General features: G+C 32.6%; 1 long non-coding RNA gene across 1 annotated transcript; it reads right to left on the bottom strand.

Moving 5' to 3' along the window:
* Nucleotides 1-8,460: 8,460 nt before the first annotated feature.
* Nucleotides 8,461-10,525, bottom strand: LOC110665782 (uncharacterized). Its single transcript, XR_002496993.2, has 2 exons — nt 9,193-10,525; nt 8,461-9,120 (listed from the first exon to the last, which is right to left on the bottom strand). It is a non-coding gene; the product is annotated as an uncharacterized LOC110665782 (long non-coding RNA).
* Between the last annotated feature and the right edge of the window lie 11,490 nt (nt 10,526-22,015).

Consider the following 22,015-nt stretch of genomic DNA (forward strand, 5'->3'; position numbering starts at 1 on the left):
TGTTCCTGTTCTTCCTGGATAATATTGTTAAGAATGTCAAATTGAAGAACTGAAAAATTATACTGCTTGAAACATGCTTTTGGTTTAGAAAAAATGAATTGTTTCAGAGTGTTTTGTTGGTCGACTTATTATCAAGTAAAAGGGCATATCTGGCATAATTTTATTTGAGTTTACAGAATCTCAGTAGCTGTTTTAGCTCTGCTGCCTTTTGCCATTTCCCCAAACAGAACATTGTGGGCATTCACTTTTTCAAATTAGTGTTAATCAAAGTCAATTTAACGGTTTAATAAATAGAGTTAAAAATATTGATACTCAGCTTAAACAAAATTAAGTCTCAAGGCATGCAAGCATGTGTGAGGGTTGTAAGAATTGAAGAATTGGCCTTGGCTGGCTCGAGGATGAATTAGTTGATTTGATGGAATTCTATCTTATTCCTTTGCCAACTCCTATATTAAAGGAATTCTATCTTATTCCTTTGCCGACTCCCATATTAAAAGTAACTCTTGGACAAGACTTAACATATGATTCAGGTTTGCACTACAATGACCTAGTTTCATAACTTTCATGTCCAGAAATAATGGTGAAGCAATCCTCACTTAAAAGCTCCTTGGCTAATTTCATAAAGGGCAAGGAGATATTTAGCCGACTTAGCTACACTTAATTGGTTGATTTAAGTTTTGCACAATCTCACATCGATGTGATAACGCTAAAAGTACTTATAAATAACTGATAAAACACTTTATAAAAGACTTTGATTGACTTCATCAAAAAAGAATTCTTCTTGGTTGATTTTAGAATTTGATAATCCTTTAGCTCGGAGTAATGGAAGATCAGTGCAATAAGCCCTACGTGCTGAGGCTAAGTAATAAAGCCATAAAATTTTCTTTGACTTCACATCTTCGCATAGTGTTGCATGCCACGGCTATCCAATCATCCACAGAAGATTAAAATTGTGTGTAAGATCAAGCAGTTACTATAATGCCAAAAGGTTAAGTTGTTAGCAGAGTCACAACTCTAACTCGTTATATTGTAGTAGTTCAAGTGTCATAAGCTGAAAAATTTGGACAGAATGCTAACACGCCTAGCTATCCTCACATAGTGCTAATAATGTGTAAATATAATGTAACATCTTCAATTTATTCTAAAAGAATTCATAGGAATTATAAAATTAATTATGTGTGAAATTGTTTCCATTCATACCTAGGAAGTTGGCCACCAAGAGTTAGATGACTAAAATGATTAATCAATAAGTTAAGGGGCAAATAAAAGATTGAAGGACTAACTTGAATCATTTATAAAGTTGAGGGAAAAAATTAGAAATGATAAAGTGATCAACCAATAGAAAGTTGAAACCTCACTAACGACCAATGGTAAAAACCAAGAGACATTCTCTTCCTTTATCCCTTGTTAGCCGGCCATCTATTCTCATTTTTCTCCTCTTTTCTTTTCCTCTTTCAATAGCAAATTCTCTCAAGATTTGAAGAAGAGACATCCAATAAAAACCCTAGATCATTTCATTTTTTAAGGCCTAAGAAAAATGAGCAAGAAAGCTTGGTGATTCAAGCTTGAAGACATCAAATTCTTGAAAGGGTTTTGGTGGAGATTGAAGGGAGAAGGGGCAACAGCTGGTTTACAACTAAGATTAGTGCTATAATCTTTATTTTTGATCAAGTTTGAATAGAGATATCATTAGGGATAAGGGGGAATTACAGTATAAAGAAAAGGATAGCTAGTAGGGGTGATGGAACCTTGGTTCTGCTAGTAGGCTGCAGGAATAGTTACCTTTAAAAATTCGTAACTTGGGCTAGAAAAGTTAGATTCCTGTGATCTTTATGTCTATGAAAACCTTGATGAATATCCTAAAACTTTATAGTTTTGTGCTAGACCTAATTCCCCTGTTAAAATGATATTTGAAGGCAAAACTTTTTATTGCTTAAATCTGAAAAACTGACCTGATAGTTTCTAGAAGCATGGCAATTAATTTTAAAAATTCATAATTTGTGCTATAGAACTTGAAATAGTGTGACTCTTGAACCATTGGAAAGCTTAATGAATGCTTGAAACTTTGTAGTTACGGCCAAGAATTGATTTTGCCAGTTGTATAGTGAAATTTTATATTTCCTATTACTACTCTGAATACGATTAAAGTCTGGAGTAGGTTGCACATTTTTGTTTATAACTTGAGATGTAAACCTAATTTTGATATTACTTAAATTGGTGATTGAAATAGACATATGAAAGTTGGATTCTGGATAGTATGGTATGAAACCCCTGCTCCTAGAATTTTTGGTGAAATTTTAAATTTGCTTTCCTGTTTATCTGAATTAATTGAAAATTTGTAATGGTGTTTGTGTTTAATGATATTGATTGTGAATGGGTTACGAATAAAAAGGGAAATTGGTAAGCATGTCTTGATTAAATAAATTACATATAATATTGATAATTTGTATGCCCATTGCAAGTCTAGAAATAGGTGGTATGAGAAAATTAACTAGTCAATTGCTGAAATTGTGCACAATAACTTAGCCTATGCCATGATATGGATACTTGGGTCTATGCTATGATGAGGATGCTTGGCTTTATGCCATAATATGGATACTTGGCTATATGCCATAATGAGTATTCTTGTCACTTGAATTGTCTAGACATTGTAATTGGGCTAAGGAATAAATAAAAAGGGTTATGTGAAAAAGGTATTCATACAATGTTTTACACCTTGATTGTAAATGTTAAATCTTGAAAATGTATGTAATTAAATGTCTTATTGAATTGTGTAGGATTACACTTGTATCATGAAAATAAAATATTTAGAAACATGATTCATGAGATTATGTATGATTGGCTTGCATACATGTTGTGGTATAATATCATTTAGTTATAGCATCACTAAGCAAGTTGCTTAGCGGAAAGTGGTTTGAACTTTTCGTAGGTAATAAAAGTAAAGATAAGGAGTCGACACTGGAGTAACGGCGGATGGGTGATGTTTCACTCAAGACTTGAGAAGATATCAGATTATTTTGTACATATTAAGAGATTACATTGTATAGGCATTTTTTTGGATATGTAACGTAATCCTTTAATGTGTAACCATTTAATTTCCATTAACTAGATGGATGTTGTAACAAGTCTTGTATTTTGTAAACACCTTCATATGTATATATTGTAAATTTTCAAATATTAGGATTTATCCTAATTGATGAGATGTGTATACATTATGAATTTTTGTGAGATGGGTTATGAGTGAAACCACATAGGTTTCATAGGTGTATTGGAGTAATGTGATAACTATTGACAGGTGTTTATAACGGGTCATCTACAATTACTTAAAAATTTAAAGGAAACTCTGTCAAATTTTTATCTTGAAAATTGAAATTAAATTTCATTATTTAAGAAATTCTAAATAAATAGAAAATCTATAAGTTTGATTTTCTTACGACTTAAATAAATTTGAACTTTTTAAATCTTTCGCTATTTTCCCTAATATGAAGCAAAATTGGTAATAAAGAAATCCAGTTTTGTCAGAGAAAGTGAATCTCTTGGAATATACTTTTGGATGTTTCTCGAGAGCATATACACACTACTCTAGCTACAGATAGGATTAGAGTGTTACAAATAAAATATTAAAAAATTATTAATTATCTATGCCATATCATCAAAAACTAATATAATTTTGTTTGATATATTTATAATACATTAATAATTTATTAAAGTATATTCTACGGTTACTTAGTTTAAAATAAAATAAAATTATTTTATTACAGAAAATAAGATAATTTAATGAAATTTTACAATTTATCTTATAAAATTTTTATAAAATGTTTTTTTTTTCGTAAATTAGTCAATTACGAAAAATTTATTAACTTAACAGAAAAAATAAAATTTCTTCAACATCTTAAATTATTTTATTTTTTGCAACAACTTAAATTTTAATTAAAATAATAGACATTAAATGTGAAATACTAAATAATTATAACTTATTTAATTTTATTTATAATATTTTTTAATATTATTAAAAATATATTTTTTTTACGTGAAGAAATTTTATTTTTTTCTTTAAGTTAATAAACTTTTTATAATTGACTCCTTTATGAAAAAAAATCATTTTACAAAAAAATTAATGAGATGAATTGTAAAATTTCATTAAATTATTTTATTTTCTATAACAAGTTAAAGTAATTTTGCTTTATTTTAAGTCAAGTAACCATATAATACATCATTTATTAATATAAAAAAAGATAAAAAGTAAAGCGTGCCAAAAAAACCTATTATATCATTTCATAGTGGAAAAATCAAGGCTAAAATAAGGTAGAATAATGAAAATAAAAAAAATAACAATTTTCCAAAATTTTAATTAGGTACATTAGTTTTTTTTTTTCCAAAAAAGAAAAAAGAAATAGCGTGACATATTAACATTGATTTTTTCCTTTTTCATAATATTTTTTAAAAATTGTTTGCTTACCGATGTTTGCATGTTTACAACATAAATGTTTATGAACAACGACTTTTCTTGAATACTTTTTGTTAAGCCATCTTCTATAATTGCTATGGCAATCTATACATAATTTTATGAGGAATATATATATATATATATATATTGAAAATTTCTTAATGAAAATTTCTTAAATAGTCAAATGTAATATCTAAAAGGAAAAAAAAATAAAATGTAATTTCATTTTCCCACCTTTTTATGTATTTAATTTTTAGTTTTTTCAAACATAAAAAAAATATTTTTTTTTCTCTTCTTTTTAAAATTTTTTTTTATGGCTACTCAGGGATGTACGGATCATGTTTAATTCCGATTGTTACCCGAAATCATAAACAAATCCATCATTTCAGTTTTAATTTAATTATTTGATGATTTAATTTTAATTTTATTTATTTTTTAATATTTTAATTTTAATTTTAATTTTTAATACTTCAATTTCAATTTAATTAAGTTTAATTTTAATTCAAATCTCAATTTTTGAAAAAATTTCATATAATTTAATTCAGTTTTCTCTTATGTCAGGTCTCTCTCTGCAGTCATGATCACACGTTCACTTCTTGTCTCCTTTCTATTGAGACTCCATCCATATCTATGTAATTTTTAAAATAGAGGGATTAATTCGTGAATAATCATAAACTTTAGAAACTATATTGTGATTCTCCTACAAAATAATTTAAGAAACGAAATGAAACTATAAATAAACAAATTATATTTAGAAAAATCTGTAAATAAATAGACTAACAATGTAGGATTGTCCAATATTTTGAATACTTTAATTTGGTGAAAAAAAAAATCACTTAAATGCTTTTATTGCTATGGTTACAATTTATTATAACAAATTATAACAATGGGAGGGTATTTAGCTTAGCTTATAAAAATTAACTAATAAATTAATTTAAATTTATAAATATTTAAAATTTAAAATAGTTACGTATTTGATTAAAATATTTATAAGTGACTAATAAATAATTAATGAGTTTAGAAAAAAAATAACTTATAAATATATTTATTATTAAAATAATTAAAAAAATATTAAATGAGATTTATGATAAAATTTTTAAAATTAAACGAGAAAGATATAGTAAAATAGTTTGTTAAATTAACTTATAAGCACCTGACTTATAAGTATTAAAATGAAAAGTTAGGCTCTTCAACTTATTTTTTTCTTAGCTTATAAATTTAATTTATAAGGTTAAAAATTATTATAAACAAACGAGTAAAGTTTATTATAAGTTATTATAAAGGGGTCAAAGTTAAGAAAAACACGCTCTGAGCATAATGAATGAAATTTTTTTTCTCTTTAATTTCGGTATATTGCAAATTTAAAATATTATATAACTGTTTAATTGTTATATTGAAAATATTACCAAATATTTGATTTTTATTGTATAATTGACAATATGATAGATTTCATCATAAATGAATTATTTAGGTTGTAAGTAATTTCTTGTTAATCTGAATCAAACTATTTTGAACTTTTGAGACCATTCAAGATGGAGATTTTATTTTATAATACTTTAATAGTTTTTGAGATTTTCATATTCTTTAATTGGATTGAACGGTGATCGGCCCTAGCCTCGCCCACAGGCTCAAATCAACAAATTTGATGTTGGAATGGATGGTTTTAGATGGGAATGCATAAAGAGTCTAATATTAAAAAATTACAATAAATTCAAAAACTTATAAAAATAGATGACCAATTAATTAATTAATTAATTATAAGTTTTTTCACAATGATCGGTTCAAAAATTCAAGTAAATTCATCTCTCACGGCACCGAATATTAGTTAGTTAGAACCAGATCCAAACTATTCAGTCCAATTATAGTCTGGCTCAAAGGGGAGAGAAACAATTCTGATCCAAACAAATCACGCGGGGTGCATTTGCATGCAGTTTTGATGCTTCTTGAAACGAAAAAGCCAAAAGAATGATCATAATTGTTCTGTTTCTGATTTTTCTTTCCTTGGAGAGAGAGAGAGAGGAGAAAATTTACAAGAAGCAGCTACAGGTGCTTTGCCACAAGAGGAAATGGGGTTTGCCCCTCACCACAATTCTTGCTTCAAGGCCTCTCTTTCTGTCCATGGCCACTCCTTTGATTCTCCTTTTCCCTGCAATTCCTCCAAGCAAGCCAAAACGACACCGCTAAGGTCAACTTCCTCCACTTCATTTCTCCACCTTCAAACTGCTGTTAGTAAAATTATTAATTTTTTTAAATGTATTATTTAGAAATTATTAAAAAATAATTTAAAATTAAATTTAATAAATTTTAGTATAAAATAAGATAATTTTTTTAATCTATTTTTTTAAAGTACTTATAATAATACTTTTATTTAAAAAAGTAATTTAACTTTTTTAAACTATTTTTTTAAAAGTACTTATAATAATACTTTTATTTAAAAAAGTAATTTTAACCTTGGAAACATTTTCATGTACCCATCATGGAATCAAATAACGGCCGTTACGCAACGTAATGGCCGTTATTTATAGGTTTTAAATGAGGCCGTTACTCGTTAGGCCGTTATATATATACCTATTTTGATTTGCAGAATAATGATAGTTACCATTGTTAAATAACGGTAACGGCCTGTAGCAAAATTTGTGGGCTGGTGGAAGGCAGAAATCACATAATTTTATCAGTCTAAAAACTATTTTTTTCAGTCCAAAATAGCATATAATAATTCAGAGTAATAATTCAGTCCAAACTCACTTTTTTTACTTTCAAATAATGCTCCATTCTCTAGTCTCCACCTTTACAACTCATTTTTTCTTACTTGGAAACAAAAGACAGCAGTGAACACTCCCCTATTGAGTGTTCTAATTTTGTTCTTCCAAATATGATAGATGATAATGTCTTTATTTGATATATAAATGCTTCGTATATAGTTGTATATCTTAATTTTATTTATTTCTATAAATATTTACTCATTTTATGAATTTTGTAAAATTTTCAAAAAAATTTGCGTAGCACCAAATTGTTGCTGTTACGTTACGGCCGACCGTGACCGCAATTGCGACAGCGACAGTGATTTAAAACCATTGTACCCATTGAGTTCCAGTCCAGTGGTTTATAAGGCGCTGAGGTTGCTTCCAAATTTCTAAAGAACGTAAGGCATCCTATCCTTTTACAAGGGTCTTTATTATACACATCTAATCATTTGTTTTCCAAATAACATTAGGATTTTTCTTGCTAGAACTGGATACAATATACTATGGTGAGACCCACTAGAATTTGCCCATAACATTGTTAGTGTCATTCAAAATGAAACTAACATGCTCTATAGCTTCGTTGGAGTTATGTCCAGGGCCAGGCCTTACTTTGTTGGAAATAATCATTCTTAGAACAAGTAAATAGACCTGCGTATGCTTTGCCCATTTCCTTATCTCAGAGCAATGAACAGATTTTTCTGCTCCACAATGCCTTATGTTTTGTAGAATAATTAAAGTGCTTAACAAATTTTGGGATTCTTTTATCGTCTCACATTTCCTCCATGAATTGGGGATTTTGTCCTTTCCTTTTTCTCCAGCATGTTTCTATCCTCTAGTGCTAATTTCTTTAGTTCCTATTCTTATACTGCCTATAAATGATGCTGGTGAGAAGAAATCAACGTTTAGATGAGAATGATGCAGAATGAGATGGTTATAATTCTATAAAAGGAAGCAAAAATCTTTTTAAGTGATTGTGCAACTTTGCTTTTATGATTCAAATGCATCTGCATAATAGAGTCCTACGTGGTTCTATTAAGTAGTTTTGTTTGCTTCTTAATTGCAATGAGTAGGAGCATAGAGATTCCCTCCCCTACGCCGGTAACAGATCAATCTCTTTGAGTCTTTCATTTTGCTCGGAGTTGATCACATCTGTTGATTCGCAATGAAATGCCAAGCGCAATGATCATGTCACATATGCTAGAAGAAAGTATTAGGCAGAAGCTGTGAAATGCCAAATGCAATCATCTTGTCATGTATGCTAGAAAAAAATTATAGGCAGAAGCTGGAATTGAGCAACAAGAAAAAAAAGTATATGCAGAAGCTGGAATTGAGCAGCAACAACAGCATGATAAAGGACAGAAATGGGCTGAGGATTAGTTAGGTGAGCTTAGTGATAGGAATTAAATGGTCCAAGACGTTTTAAGGTGTATTCCAGAAAGCATAAAGGAAAAGGAGCAACATCATGGCTAGAGTCACCTGTGTCATCCCATGTGTTCACATGCATCATCCCATTTATCAGCAACGAATTTCCTCTACTCTTTTTCCTATGCATTCTGAAATACTCTTTAAATGGTATTGGCCCCATGTCATTCCTATCACTGAGATTTCTCAAAGGGTATTTGGAAGTATAACTACTTCTAGAAGCCGATATTCTGTTACGGAATAGTAACTAATTGTAACAAATCTGGTTAGCCACTTAGGCTAGATTTGGAGGGTGGAGGAAGTTATTCAACTTGTAACTACTCTATAAACTGAGGAGCAGTCTTAGGCTCTTCAAAGATACATTTGTACTTATCAATTAAAAAACACCTACCTCTGGTTGCAGTGGAATCATAGGACTGAAAGTATAATAATCTTCGCAAGTTTTTGAAAGTTGAAGTACCCACATAATCTCCCATACCTTGCAAAGTGATGATCTGACCATCCCTCCTGAAAGTGATCTTGGAGGATTCAAAATAAAAACGATCAAAGATTATTTGGGTTGAGGGTTAAGTAATATACCTTAGCTGGTGCTAGTTTCTTTCTCACAAACAGTAGGTGAATTTCCCTTGCTGGTACGCTTCTCATTTTCCAATATTCATGGATTCACCTGTTTTCCCTTTTGCCCAATTGTCTCACCAAGAATCCTTGTCATCAGGGATCTCAGCTCTTCCACAAATGCTTTCTTAGAATCAGCTGCATCTTGCTTTATTTTTTCCCTGACTTCTTTGAATTAACCTCTTAGTACTTTATAATTCTTCCTGACGTCACGAGATTCACTTTGCAAAATCCTCAGCTGCTCCTCCAGTTGAGCTAGCTTAACTGCTTCTTAGTTAATGATCATAGATCTTGCCATCTTGTGACTGAAGAATTGGATTGCAACCCTTGCCCACTTGAAATTAGTGCTTTGATGCCAAATGTTAGGAATTGAATCCCTAACAATGCAGAAATAGGGAAATAGAAGATATAGAAAGAACTTGAGAGTGGAAAGAGAGAATAGAGACTGAAAGAGAGAATTTAGAGAGAAATCAGAAAGAATGAGAGATGTTATTGAGATAATTCTGGAATGGTTTCAATACAAGACTACTCCTCTATTTATAGTGTAGTTAGCAGCTGAATAACTACCTCAACTCTCCGGATTTAGCTACAGTTAAGTAGCTAATCAGCTTTGTTGCAATCATTTACTATTCTCTAACAGAATAATTGCTTCTAGAAGTAGATATAACCCCTAACTACCCTTTGAGACACCTCAGCTCACCCTAACTAATCTTTAGCTCATTTCTTTTCTTTATTTTAGTGTTGCTGTTCAGTTCCAAGCTTCTACCTATCCTTTCTTCTTTAGTCATCATACATGAGGAACATTTTGCAGAAAGTAGGGGTAATATCTTACCCAAATATATCATGATTTTGAATTATTTATGCATTTGATAACATAGTGTTTGATTCAAATCAATTGCAAACCTAACATTCATTTCAAATGAATTATAGCTAAAATTCATTTGAAAATGAATTTCATTGTTTGGTATGACATAACATAAAATGGAGAATTCAATTAAATATATAATTCATGTTTGGTATAATTTCATAATTGAAATTCACTTATTCTCACTTCCTAACTACCCTCAATAATAAAATAAAAAAATGTTATAATTTCCTCCTCTATCAAAAAGAAAAAAAGAAAAATCTTTTATCTAATAAATTTATAACAATTAGCAAATATATATACACACACACATAAATAGTGTCATCAGACATTAGTGCATAATGATATCGAAATGCAGGAGAAAATAAGGGAGAGGGAGAGGAGGTAAGAGAGAGAGAGGGGAGAAAAGAAAGGAAGGAGAGAGGATGTTTATTTTTGGGCATTTTAGTCAAAAATATGTTGTCATGTTTGTTTTTCATTTGAAATTTTATCAAATTTAATAGGAATTGGTTTTAATTATAATTTATGGAATTCATTTCAACAATTGCATGTTGCTTACCTATAATCAGATGACTGATAGTGTGCTTTTGTCTTGTGCTTCGCCTACACAAAGTTCAAGATGTAAAGATTGGCTCTAAAGATTCCATCCTTTCAGAAGCAATATAAACAATGGATAAAATGACTGGAAACCATAGCTCATCATATTTATGTTCTGAATCTTTTCCTTCCCTGTTAAACAAATGTTCTTTATCTTCTCCTACTGTGAAAAGTAATGGCATTTGCAATCTCTCAATATCAAGCTCCAATATGAAGAAGCCAACAGCCCCAAGGAGTTAATTGCTTTGCAAAAGGGTTAGGGTGTGTTCAGGTAATCCAAACATTGATTCCCTAAGGATATTACAGTGCTGCCAATCAGTGACAACAAATGGGTGGCGTTGAGCCTGGAATTCCCAAATGAACATGGTTATTGATTTTGTGGAGCTACTTGTGTCTCTTTGTCCCTAAATTTAACTATATTTTCTGGTGATTATTATTTCATCATATTAATCAATTATTCTTCCACATGCTAGAAGGCTTGTAAAAATATCAACAATATTGTCCTGCCTAGAAATTTGTATAACAATTTAGGTCCTTTTTTTTAAGAGAAGGATAGTTATATTTAGGGAATTTTTTTGAGGAAAGTTAATTTTCTTTTTGGTACATCAACAAGTTTTTAGGGTGAATAGGACTCATATTTTTTGTGCTTCTGCATACTCTGATGACAATGCAGCAGTTTGCATTAGGGAACTGGTTTTTGGTAATTGATTTGCTACAATAAATAATTGAAGAATTATAAGATTTTATATATTTCATTTAATTTTTATATTACATTATTCATTTTTTATATTTAATAGTAAATTATATAATTTTTATATATTTTATATATTTTTTCTATTTATTTACTTTTTTTATAAACACTTCAGTACCGTTTCGATAACTCATTCTATTATAAAAACAGCACTACTGCATTCTTTGTCGGATTGTGATGTGGCTAAGCAGGTTTGGCTGTTAAGTGGAGTGGGTCAGTAGGGTGCTCTCCAATCTACTGGGCATTGGTTTGCAACTCTTTCTTGCAGGAATGATGCAGCATCCAGTGAGTTAGCTTTATGGTGGGATGGGCAATATGGAATACCGAAATGGGGTTGTGTGGCAGAATGAACGACTCTTGTGCTGCTCAAATTTTGCAGCAGGCTAAAGCAGCTCATGCCGACTGGATAGCAGCATAGGAATGTCCAGGTTCAGCTCTGCCTAGTCAAAGTGTTGAACATCCTGTCAAATGGAGACCTCCGAGCAAGGCTTTCTTAAGTGCAATTTTGATGCAGCGGTAGAAAATGGCTCAGACAGGACGGGTATAGGTTGGGTGCTTCGGGATGCTTCCTGTCGTTTCATACATGGAACAATGTAACTTTTTCCCAGCATGCTGACTCCACAGGTGGCTGAAGCTCTCACTGCTAGAGAGGTTCGTAGTTGGTTGAAGAAGCAAAACTACTCCAATGTCCTTGTTGAGACAGATTCCATGGTTTTTGTTCAAGCTATTAACGGTGCTAGATTGATAGATCCTATTTTGGTAGCTTTATTTTAGATGCTAAAGCTCTTTCGAACGAGCTTTTTGATATTCACTTTCATTTGCCCAAAAGTCATGGAATCAGATCTGCCATGGCTTGGTTCGGGATGCTATTTCTACCTCTGACGTGAATGAGTGGAGCTCCTTACCTCTATCATTCTTAATTGATGCACTTTAACTTTGATTAGTGTTATATATAATTTGGTAAATTACTATTAGATTCCTATATAATATAAAAATTAATTAGCTACACCTATTTTTTTTAAAATTCAATTAAAATGTCATTTTATTTTGTAAAATTAAATTGCTTAGTCATTTTATTAGAATTTTTTTTTTTACAGAAGACTTTAATGAAAAAGGAAATCTCATTAGAATTTTTTTTGACAGAAGACTTTAATGAAAAAGGAAATGTCTAAATTATCCTTACTCAACACTGCCCACTAAAAAAACACTGCCCACTCAACAACACATTGATCCATGTCCCATAACCTTTGCTCGCTAACCCATCTTCCCCAATTTCCGCCATCCCTTGCTTACTCGATGCACATTGAGCTGCCTTCTCTCCTTTGCTAGCTCCTCAGCGGGCGCACACACGCGCACAATTCCTCTCTCTCATCCCACCAAATACCCTCGTTTCAAGACTCACTTGCTATTTTCTGCACTTGATCAAGAATTTGGACTTCATCAGCTGCGACTTGCTAAGCTTTATTCGCATCAGCTTAACTCTAAGGGTGTATTTGATAGAAAGTTTAAAAAATCAAAAGTTAAATATTACTCTTATAAGTGTTAATTGTTAAAGAGGGTGATTATTAACCTAAATTTTTTCAAGATTAATATTTAATCCCAAAGAAGAAGGTATAAATATTAATGAGTTAAAAAATTAATATAATCTTTTAAGTATCCAAATAACACTAACGAAAGCTTAAAAATTAAAGTTAATAATTATCATTCTAAACATCCCTTAACATTTAAAGGGATGATTCTAGTCTCTTGCTGCTGCTATTTCAAAGAAGTTAACAATCCATTCGTGTCCTGTGTTTGTCCTATCAATGGCACGATAACTACCATTGTGTTCTAGTGTCCCGGGTGGAATTTCGACAATTATCTTTCACTTAGGTCTTATTTGGTTTAAACTTTTTAGTCAGAAAGTGACTTTTCAAAACGTAATTTACTCCCATGAAAATAAGTAAGTTACTTTTTTTTAAATTAAACGAAATCCTTTATTTTCTAAGAAGGGGAGTCAAAATAGCAATCAAATAAATTGAGTCCATTTAACTTTCTAGGAGATTAAAGTTTCTGAGTAAATTTATCACAATCGAACAAGGCCTTAGTCTCAATATGTATACCAAACACTTATATGGCTCCCTCTTTTCTATTGGATATCGATTTTCTTGTTTGGATTTCTTGCAGTAACGGTCACATCAAACGCAGCTGATAAGCTTGAATCACTAAAATAATAATGAAATAAATAGATGAATTACTTAGTAATTTTCTTATTAATGTGAATTCCTAAATCAAACTACTTGAATTTTTTATACCACACGAGAAAAAGATTTTATGTTATAGTGCTTTGAATATTTCATTTTGATAGTTTTTGATAATTGGATTGAACTGTGGTCAGCCCTAGTTTCGTTCACAGGCTGAAATCAACAATTTTGATTTTGTAACTAATAAAAAATGTGTGATAACAAGAATGGAAGAAAATCGTATATTTTTCATTGAGTAAAACTGGGTTTATATACAGAATGAGCTAGCTTTTACAACTTCTTCCAGAAGATTCTAACTACCTTCTACCCAATTTGTTACAACTGAAAACTCACTTCTATCTCTGCTTTACTCTATTTTTCAGGTCTGTTGAAGAGGAACTCGAAGGCGGGAATCACACTCTTGGCCAACCATTCTTTCAGTTTCTTTATACGCACCGTTTCATTTAAATTCCACAATTCTTCTTCTGCTCTTGTATACGCTGCGTTTCATTTAATAAATAGTTTATCAGCACCCCGGCCCCCACCCCCGCCTCGTTTGAAAATTTGTAGTGCCGAATGGCTTGGTGAATAAGTCAGCAAGCTGTTGTTTGGAAGGAACATGGATTGTAGAGATGAAACCCTGCAGAAGTTGATTACGGACAACATGACAATCGATGTCCAAATGCTTGGTGAGCATGTGGACCACCAGATTAGCAGCCATATGTTGCACAGCCTTATTATCACAGTGGAGAGCAATAGGCAACTGAACTGGGATTTGAAGATCTTTAAGTAGGTACGTGATCCATTGTAACTCACATACAGTCGAAGCCATGCTTTGATATTCAGCTTCTGCAGAGGAGTGACTTACTGTTGATTGCTTCTTGGCCTTCCAGGAGATAAGAGAAGGACCAAGAAATATGCAAAAACCTGTAATTGATTTTCGGGACATGGGGCAGGCTGCCCAATCTGTGTCACAGAATGCAAAAATTTTGAAATCATTTGTGGCAGGGAAAAATATCCCTTTGTTTGGACAACCTTTAAGGTATCTTAAAACATGGATTGCAGCATCCCAGTGTGTGTTGCGAGGGGTCTGCATAAATTGACTTAAATGTTGTGTAGCATAGGTGATATCTGGTCTGGTGATGCCCAGATATAGCAATCGACCTACAAGGCGTCTGTATTTGTCGGGGTCTTTTAATACTTCTCCAGTTTCATTGTCAAGCTTTGATCCTTTGGGCAATGGAAATGATGCAACTTTAGCATCTATCAAACCAGCATCATGTAAGATGTCTAAAACATACTTTCTCTCGTTAAGGAACATCTCAGAAGTTGACCTTACCACTTCAAGCCCCAAAAAATATTTCACATAGCCAAGATCTTCAATGGTAAACTATTGATCCAAAAAATCTTTGGCTGTAATAATCTTTTGTTCTGAAGAACCAGTAATCAAAACATCATCAACATACACTAGTAGAGCAAGAAAATGACCACCTGAACCTTTAATGAAAAGGCAGTTGTCAAATACAGATTGAGTAAACCCAAACATCGTCAATTTCTGAGTTAATTCCTTGTTCCATTGTCTACCAGCTTGCTTCAACCCATATAAACTTTCAACCAGTTTACAAACTTGCCCTTTGTGAGCCTTTGTATACCCATCTTCATCAATATGCCCATGAAGATAAGCATTATTGATGTCAAGTTGGTGAATTGGCCAACTGTGAGCTGAGGTAATAGCTAAGAATACCCTAACAGTCACCACCTTAGCGATAGGAGAGAAACTCTCATGGTAGTCAATTCCAGGGAGCTGGTTATACCCTTTTGCCACCAACTTGCCTTGTATCTATCCACTGTCCCATCAGCTTTATATTTGATCCTAAAGGCCCATCTTGAAGCAATGGCTTTCTTCCCTTTAGGTAGGTCAGTTAGAATCCAATTATGATTTCTTTCTAATGCATCCAATTCACTTTGCATAGCTTGAACCCATTTACTGTCCTCCTTAGCTGCTTGATAAGACTTAGGCTCATGGAAAGTAGAGACATTAGCCACAAAGCACATATAGTCATGACTAAATATAGGTGAGGAAGTAAAGTGAGGTAGGTTAGGAAAAGAAAGTATACGTGTGTTTGCATTTTCATTGTGACTAATGGTAGTTGTGGTAAGGGAGGAAGCATGTGATGTTGGAAATTCAATAGATGCAATAAAATCATTTAGCCATTGTGGCTTGGTAGTTGGTCTGTTACTTCTTCTAAGAATAGGGTGAGGAGGAGAAGATACTGGTGTAACAGGGTTATTAGATGACATGGGGAAAACTTGAGGAGAATTTGAACAAGAAGAATCAAATGGTGAATTAGAAAGAGAGAAAGGGGCAGGAGATGGAGAGAGATGTGGTGGTGTATGTACATATGAGATATCAGTATGAGATTGAGAATTTGAGTTATCAAAAACAGCAGGAAGAGGAACTTGATGATCAACATAGTTGTTAATATGTTCTTTGGCAAATGGAAAATGGTTTTCATGAAATACTACATCTCGAGAAACCAAGATGGTTTTATTTTTTAAATCATATAGTTTAAATGCTTTGTAACCAAAAATATATCCTAGAAAGATGCATTTAAAAGCTCGTTGTTCAAATTTTGTTTTCTGAGGTTTAATATTTGTAGCAAAGCATAGACAGCCAAAAACCTTGAGGGATTTGTAATCTAGTTTAGTGCCATACAAAATCTCATATGGAGTCTTCCATTTTAATACTGAACTAGGTAATTTGTTAATAATGTAGGTTGCTATCAAAATGGACTCTCCCCAAAACATCTTTGGAAGTTGTGCATGAAACATTAAGGCTCCAGCTACTTGAAGTAAATGCTTATGCTTTCTCTCCACAACTCCATTTTGCTGTGGGGAGTAAGAACAAGCTTTTTGATGCAGGATTCCTTTCTGTTTAAAGAAATCAGTACATGATTGATTTACAAATTCAGTGCCATTGTCTGACCTAATGACCTTGACAAGTTTTTGAAATTGGTTTGAGACCATGGCTATAAAATCAACTAATACATGATAAACTTTTATTTTGTCTGATAATAGGTAAGTCCATGTTGCTCTGGAAAAATCATCTACTATTGTTAGAACATATTTAGCACCAGAAATAGAATAAACTGAGTAAGGGCCCCAAAGATCAACATGTATCAATTCAAATATTGAAAGAGTAGAAATCTTACTTTTTGAAAAAGATATTCTTTGCTGTTTTGCAAGAGGACATATGTCACAAACATATTGATCATCAGAATTGTAAGAATGCAGTTCTTCAATATGTGACATTTTATTTCTAGAAGTATGGCCAAGCCTATGATGCCATAGTGTGTACAAGCTAAGATTGTTTATAGAGTTTGACATATGACTGAATTGGTTATTTTTATTATAGAATGACACAGAACTAGGAACTTCTTTATTCTTAGCTAAGCTAAAAGACATTGCATTTAATTTGTAGAGTCCCTCATGCAATCTCCCAACAGCCACAACCTCCTTAGTCACTTGGTCCTGCAAAACACAAGTATGAGAAGAAAAATTTGCTACAATGTTGGATGTTTGGGTAAGTTTGCTAATAGACAAAAGGTTATATTTGAAAGATGGTATATGTAACACATTTTGTAATTTCAATTTAGGATGTAAAGTTACTGTCCCAATGTGAGTGACAGGTGTGTGATTTCCAAACAACAGCTTGCTGACTTATTCACCAAACTGCTCGGCACTATAAATTTTCAAACTCTTTTATCCAAGATGGGACTTCGTAGTCTCACCTCATCTCCATCTTGAGGGGGCGGTGGCGGGGCGCGCGGGGCTGATAAACTATTTATTAAATGAAACGTAGCGTATACAAGAGCAGAAGAAGTATAAAGAAACTGAAAGAATGGTCAGCCAAGAGTGTGATTCCCGCCTTCGAGTTCCTCTTCAACAGACCTAAAAAACAGAGTAAAGTAGAGATAGAAGTGAGTTTTCAGTTGTAACAAATTGGGTAGAAGGTAGTTAGAATCTTCTGGAAGAAGTTGTAAAAGCTAGCTCATTCTGTATATACACCCAGTTTTACTAAATGAAAAATATATACGATTTTCTTCCAGATAAACTATTTATTAAATGAAACGCAGCGTATACAAGAGCAGAAGAAGAATTGTGGAATTTAAATGAATCGGTGCGTATAAAGACTGAAAGAATGGTAAGCCAAGAGTGTGATTCCCATTTGGTAAATCTACTTTACTTTGGGATTTTAAAGGAGTTAATTTGGTGAATGAGTGTATGTCATGACACATGTGAGTCATTGCTTCTGTGTCTACAACCCATATTCCTTTATCACTAGCAGAGCAATTTAAAGAGTAGTAAGTTGAATTCTTACCAGCAAAGTCAGCAAAGCTTACACAGCTTGCAACATTGCTTGATGGAGCAACATTGTTTTGATTCCTCATGAACCTTTCAATTTCTTGCTGTATTATATTGTATAAGTCCATGTTCATGTTTTCCCTTCCTCTTTGTGTTACCTCATTGCCAGCATCAAGAGGTGTTTCTGGTATTTGGGTTACTATATTCACCCATTCTTTGCCTTTCTTAATCTTATAGTCAGTCCACCAATCTGGATAACCATGCAGTCTAAAACATATATCTCTAGTATGACCTGTTGCATTACTGTAGTTACATGTCCTATTTTCCTTCCTAGCATCTTTCTTTTTGGATTGAAACTTATTTCCCCCTACATCTTTGGATGCTTTAACAATCATAGCAGTATTAAAATCCTCATTTACACCATTGTGAATCTCCCCTTTTCTTTCAATTCTGAGAGCTATGGAGTAAGCCTTATTAACATCCGGAAGAGGTTCTGTCAGCAAGATTTGATTCTTAACATGGTCATACTAATCATTTAATCCCAACAAAAATTGAATTAGCCTATCATCATTCTCAATATCAGAGAAAGTTTTAGATGCTCCACATGAACATGAAGGTAAAGGCCTTAGACACACCAATTCATCCCATAGTTTCTTCATCTTTGTAAAGTAAACCATTAAGGACATATTGTTTTGAGAAAAACTACTTATCTCCTTTTTGAGTTGATAAAGTAGTGGGCCATTGCATTCTCCGAACCTTTGCTTGATCTCCTCCCATAAATTCTTGGCAGAAGTTGTATAAAGAAAAGCCTCCACAAGATCCTTAGACATAACATTGAGAATCCACGAAATTACCATACTGTCAGTTCTCTGCCATTTCTCAAACAATTCAGATTTGGCATCAGGTGGTTCACAGCTACCATCAATAAATCCCAGCTTATCCTTTGCTCGGAGTGCTATTATCATAGATCTGCTCCATGACAGGTAGTTACCTCCAGTGAGTGGTGCACTAACCAAGATCATACCAGGATGATCAGAATTTTGGAGATTAATCATTGTATCTCCATTTTTGGTATGTGACGCCATTTACCCGTCTACTGTATAGCCGAGCAAGAAGAGCCACATTCGGTGCCGGAGCACCTTATCTTGATTTATCATATCTATTGTAAACTTTTGATGTCATCTAAAACATGTATTCTATGTGCAGAATTTTTTTTTTTTTTAATTTCTGTGGAGACTCGGACAGAGCCTTCCCTGTTTTATTAGCATCTGGCGGGTTCCACTAATCACCTGTTAATATGTCCATATTCATTTTACACATTTCCATATCATATTCTCGTGTATCATATCATTTACAATTATTTATGAGATCTAAAAATGAAGTATCATCTATTGCATTCATATAGAAATTCATAAATAATAAATTACAAGTTTTCATTTCAATCTCAAAGTTTAATTACAAGTCCAAAATGAAATACATCATCACTAGACATAATGAACCAAAATACTAGTCTATACATGGGCCCTACCAAAATACAAAAGACCGGTGAGGTGACTCTGGACAGTGGCAGATCTAGTCAGAGCTCTGTCAGTGCACTATTGGTGTTGCTGCTGCGGCTGATGGGACTGATCTCCAGTACCTACGCGATGGAAAACTAACGCGCTAATCATAACGCTTAGTGGTGCATAATTTATAATAACAATAATTTAACAATTGAAATAATATCTGCAAATCATAATTTCTGGGTCTTTTACATTTTTATTGCTCTTTGGAAGCAATTAACATTATCGGGATCTTTTATGATTGCCTATTGTATTTTAAGTCTTAATTAATTTTTATCAGTGCCCAAGAAACCTATAACAAATTATAAAAGCTGGATGCACGGGTGTATACTGGTTAGACAGCTATATGTCTGTCCAATATACATCTGTCAAGCACGAGGCCAGCTGTTGGGCATAAGACCCGCTGTCAGGCTTGTAAAGCCAGAAATAAAATTAGGCACAATGGCCAATAAGTAGGCATATAGCCTGTAAAACAATTATACCAGACATATTTTGTCAGTTCATGATTTTCTCGGTAGGCAGTACTACTATCTGTAGTCCCTAATTGGTATACCAATTTATCCAAACTAAATAAATAAGTCTAGGTATACTATGGGCAATTAAATATTTTTAATTATTTTAGCACTATTCATCACATTATTTTCTGCATCGTTCATTGGTACCATTAATTTCATATTAATAGGACATTAGTTCCAATTTATATATTCATATCATTTTTAATATTTAATTATCATTAAGAGTATTTTAATTATCATATATAGCATTTTTCCTATGAGCCTTTCTTTAGGTTCATGTTGATGTGTTATCTTTATCTAGGAATTTAACTAGGTTAGGATGTCTATTTAGTCACACTTCCTTCATAACAATTGCTCCTCTATGTTTAAACTCGAATTTTAGTTTTGGAATCACTGAATTTGGGGTTATAGAACTCAAGTTATGGTCAAAATACTATAACTGGTCCCTTTACCTCAAAGCTGTTCAGAATTTACAATTCCTGGTCAATAAACTTTGACCAGTCATTTGATCATTTTATGGTCATTTTTTGACTTAGGTTCCTTCACAAGATATGTTCCTCTATATCTTAGGGACTCCCAAGTACAATTTCATAATTTTCAAGCTTGGTACAGTAAGTTATAGTCAATGTATTAACCTGGACTCTCAATCCTATAAAGGCAATAACCAAACTTCAGGGCAGTATGTTTGACCCTCTTTTTAGGGTCTTTACACTTAGAATTTGGCAAGGGTGTCTAAATCAATGTTGTAGCCCTAAATATCATGTTTCCATATCATATTGGCACATCTCAAATGGAATTTCCTAGTGGGAGTTATGGCCAAATGAACACACGGGTATCAAATGGCATTCTGGGTTCAACTTAACATTTTCCATATTTTAATTCCTAACTTTGGCTAATATTTTCCCTAGGATGCAATAGTTTCTAGAGCTTGGTCAAAACATAAAAATTGTTGTGCTATGTCTTATAAAACTTTTGGCACTAGTTTCACTCAATTTGCAGCTTTGGAGACTAAGTTATGGCATTTTTTCCAAAACTGGTCAAGCATACCAAAGGAACAGTATTTTGGATAATTTCTGGGTTAACAGTTTTAGTGACTCAACTTATGCTAATAATTTGATTTGGTTAAAGGTAAAACTAGGTCTAGTAGTCTTCATAAAAAGTGTAGCCCTATGTCTAAGCTTTCCATTGATATAAATTTTAGGTCATTTGGACCAGTATAGAGAGAGTTATGACCAAATGAACACGTACTGTTCATTTGGTCATTTTCTGGGTTTCAGTGTTTGGTCATCCAAGTTTGGGCAGAGAATTGGTCATGATTTTGACAGAATTTGGGTAGGGTTTCTTCTTCAAAAATGAAGGTTTGGATGTCCCAAAACACCTCCAATTAGCCTCATACCAATTGGAGTCACACATTGTCAGTTAAGGTTCAACAAACACACTGGACTCATGGAGTCCCAACCTGCAGAAAATTTGACACTCCCAAAATTCAATCTCCTTCTCCAAACTCCAAATAAGCATACATGTCACTTCTATTATCATTAATCTCAACACAATTAGGTCAAATTAAAAAATGTCACAAAATCCCCACTTTCAAGTGCACAACCCTAATTTCAAACATCAAATTCACATATATAACTATGAAATCAATTCTCACATATAATACCTTGTTAATTAACTTCCCTAACTAAACTAAAACCAATAAAATCCATCATTTTCATGGTTCCTCTAGGGCTACCGAATTCAAGGGTTTCTTTCCCAAATTTTTTTTTTAATTTCATGTAAATCTTCACTTGGTTTAGCATGATTTTCATGCTTAAAGAAGAGATTAAGAGTTTTGAGCACTAACCTTTTTTTTGTAACTTGTTAAACTTCACTTTCCTTGCTTCTTTTTGGTATCTATAGCTTTCTTA

The sequence above is a fragment of the Hevea brasiliensis genome, chromosome 1, assembly GCF_030052815.1.
Source record: "Hevea brasiliensis isolate MT/VB/25A 57/8 chromosome 1, ASM3005281v1, whole genome shotgun sequence".
Taxonomy (NCBI): Eukaryota; Viridiplantae; Streptophyta; class Magnoliopsida; order Malpighiales; family Euphorbiaceae; genus Hevea; species Hevea brasiliensis.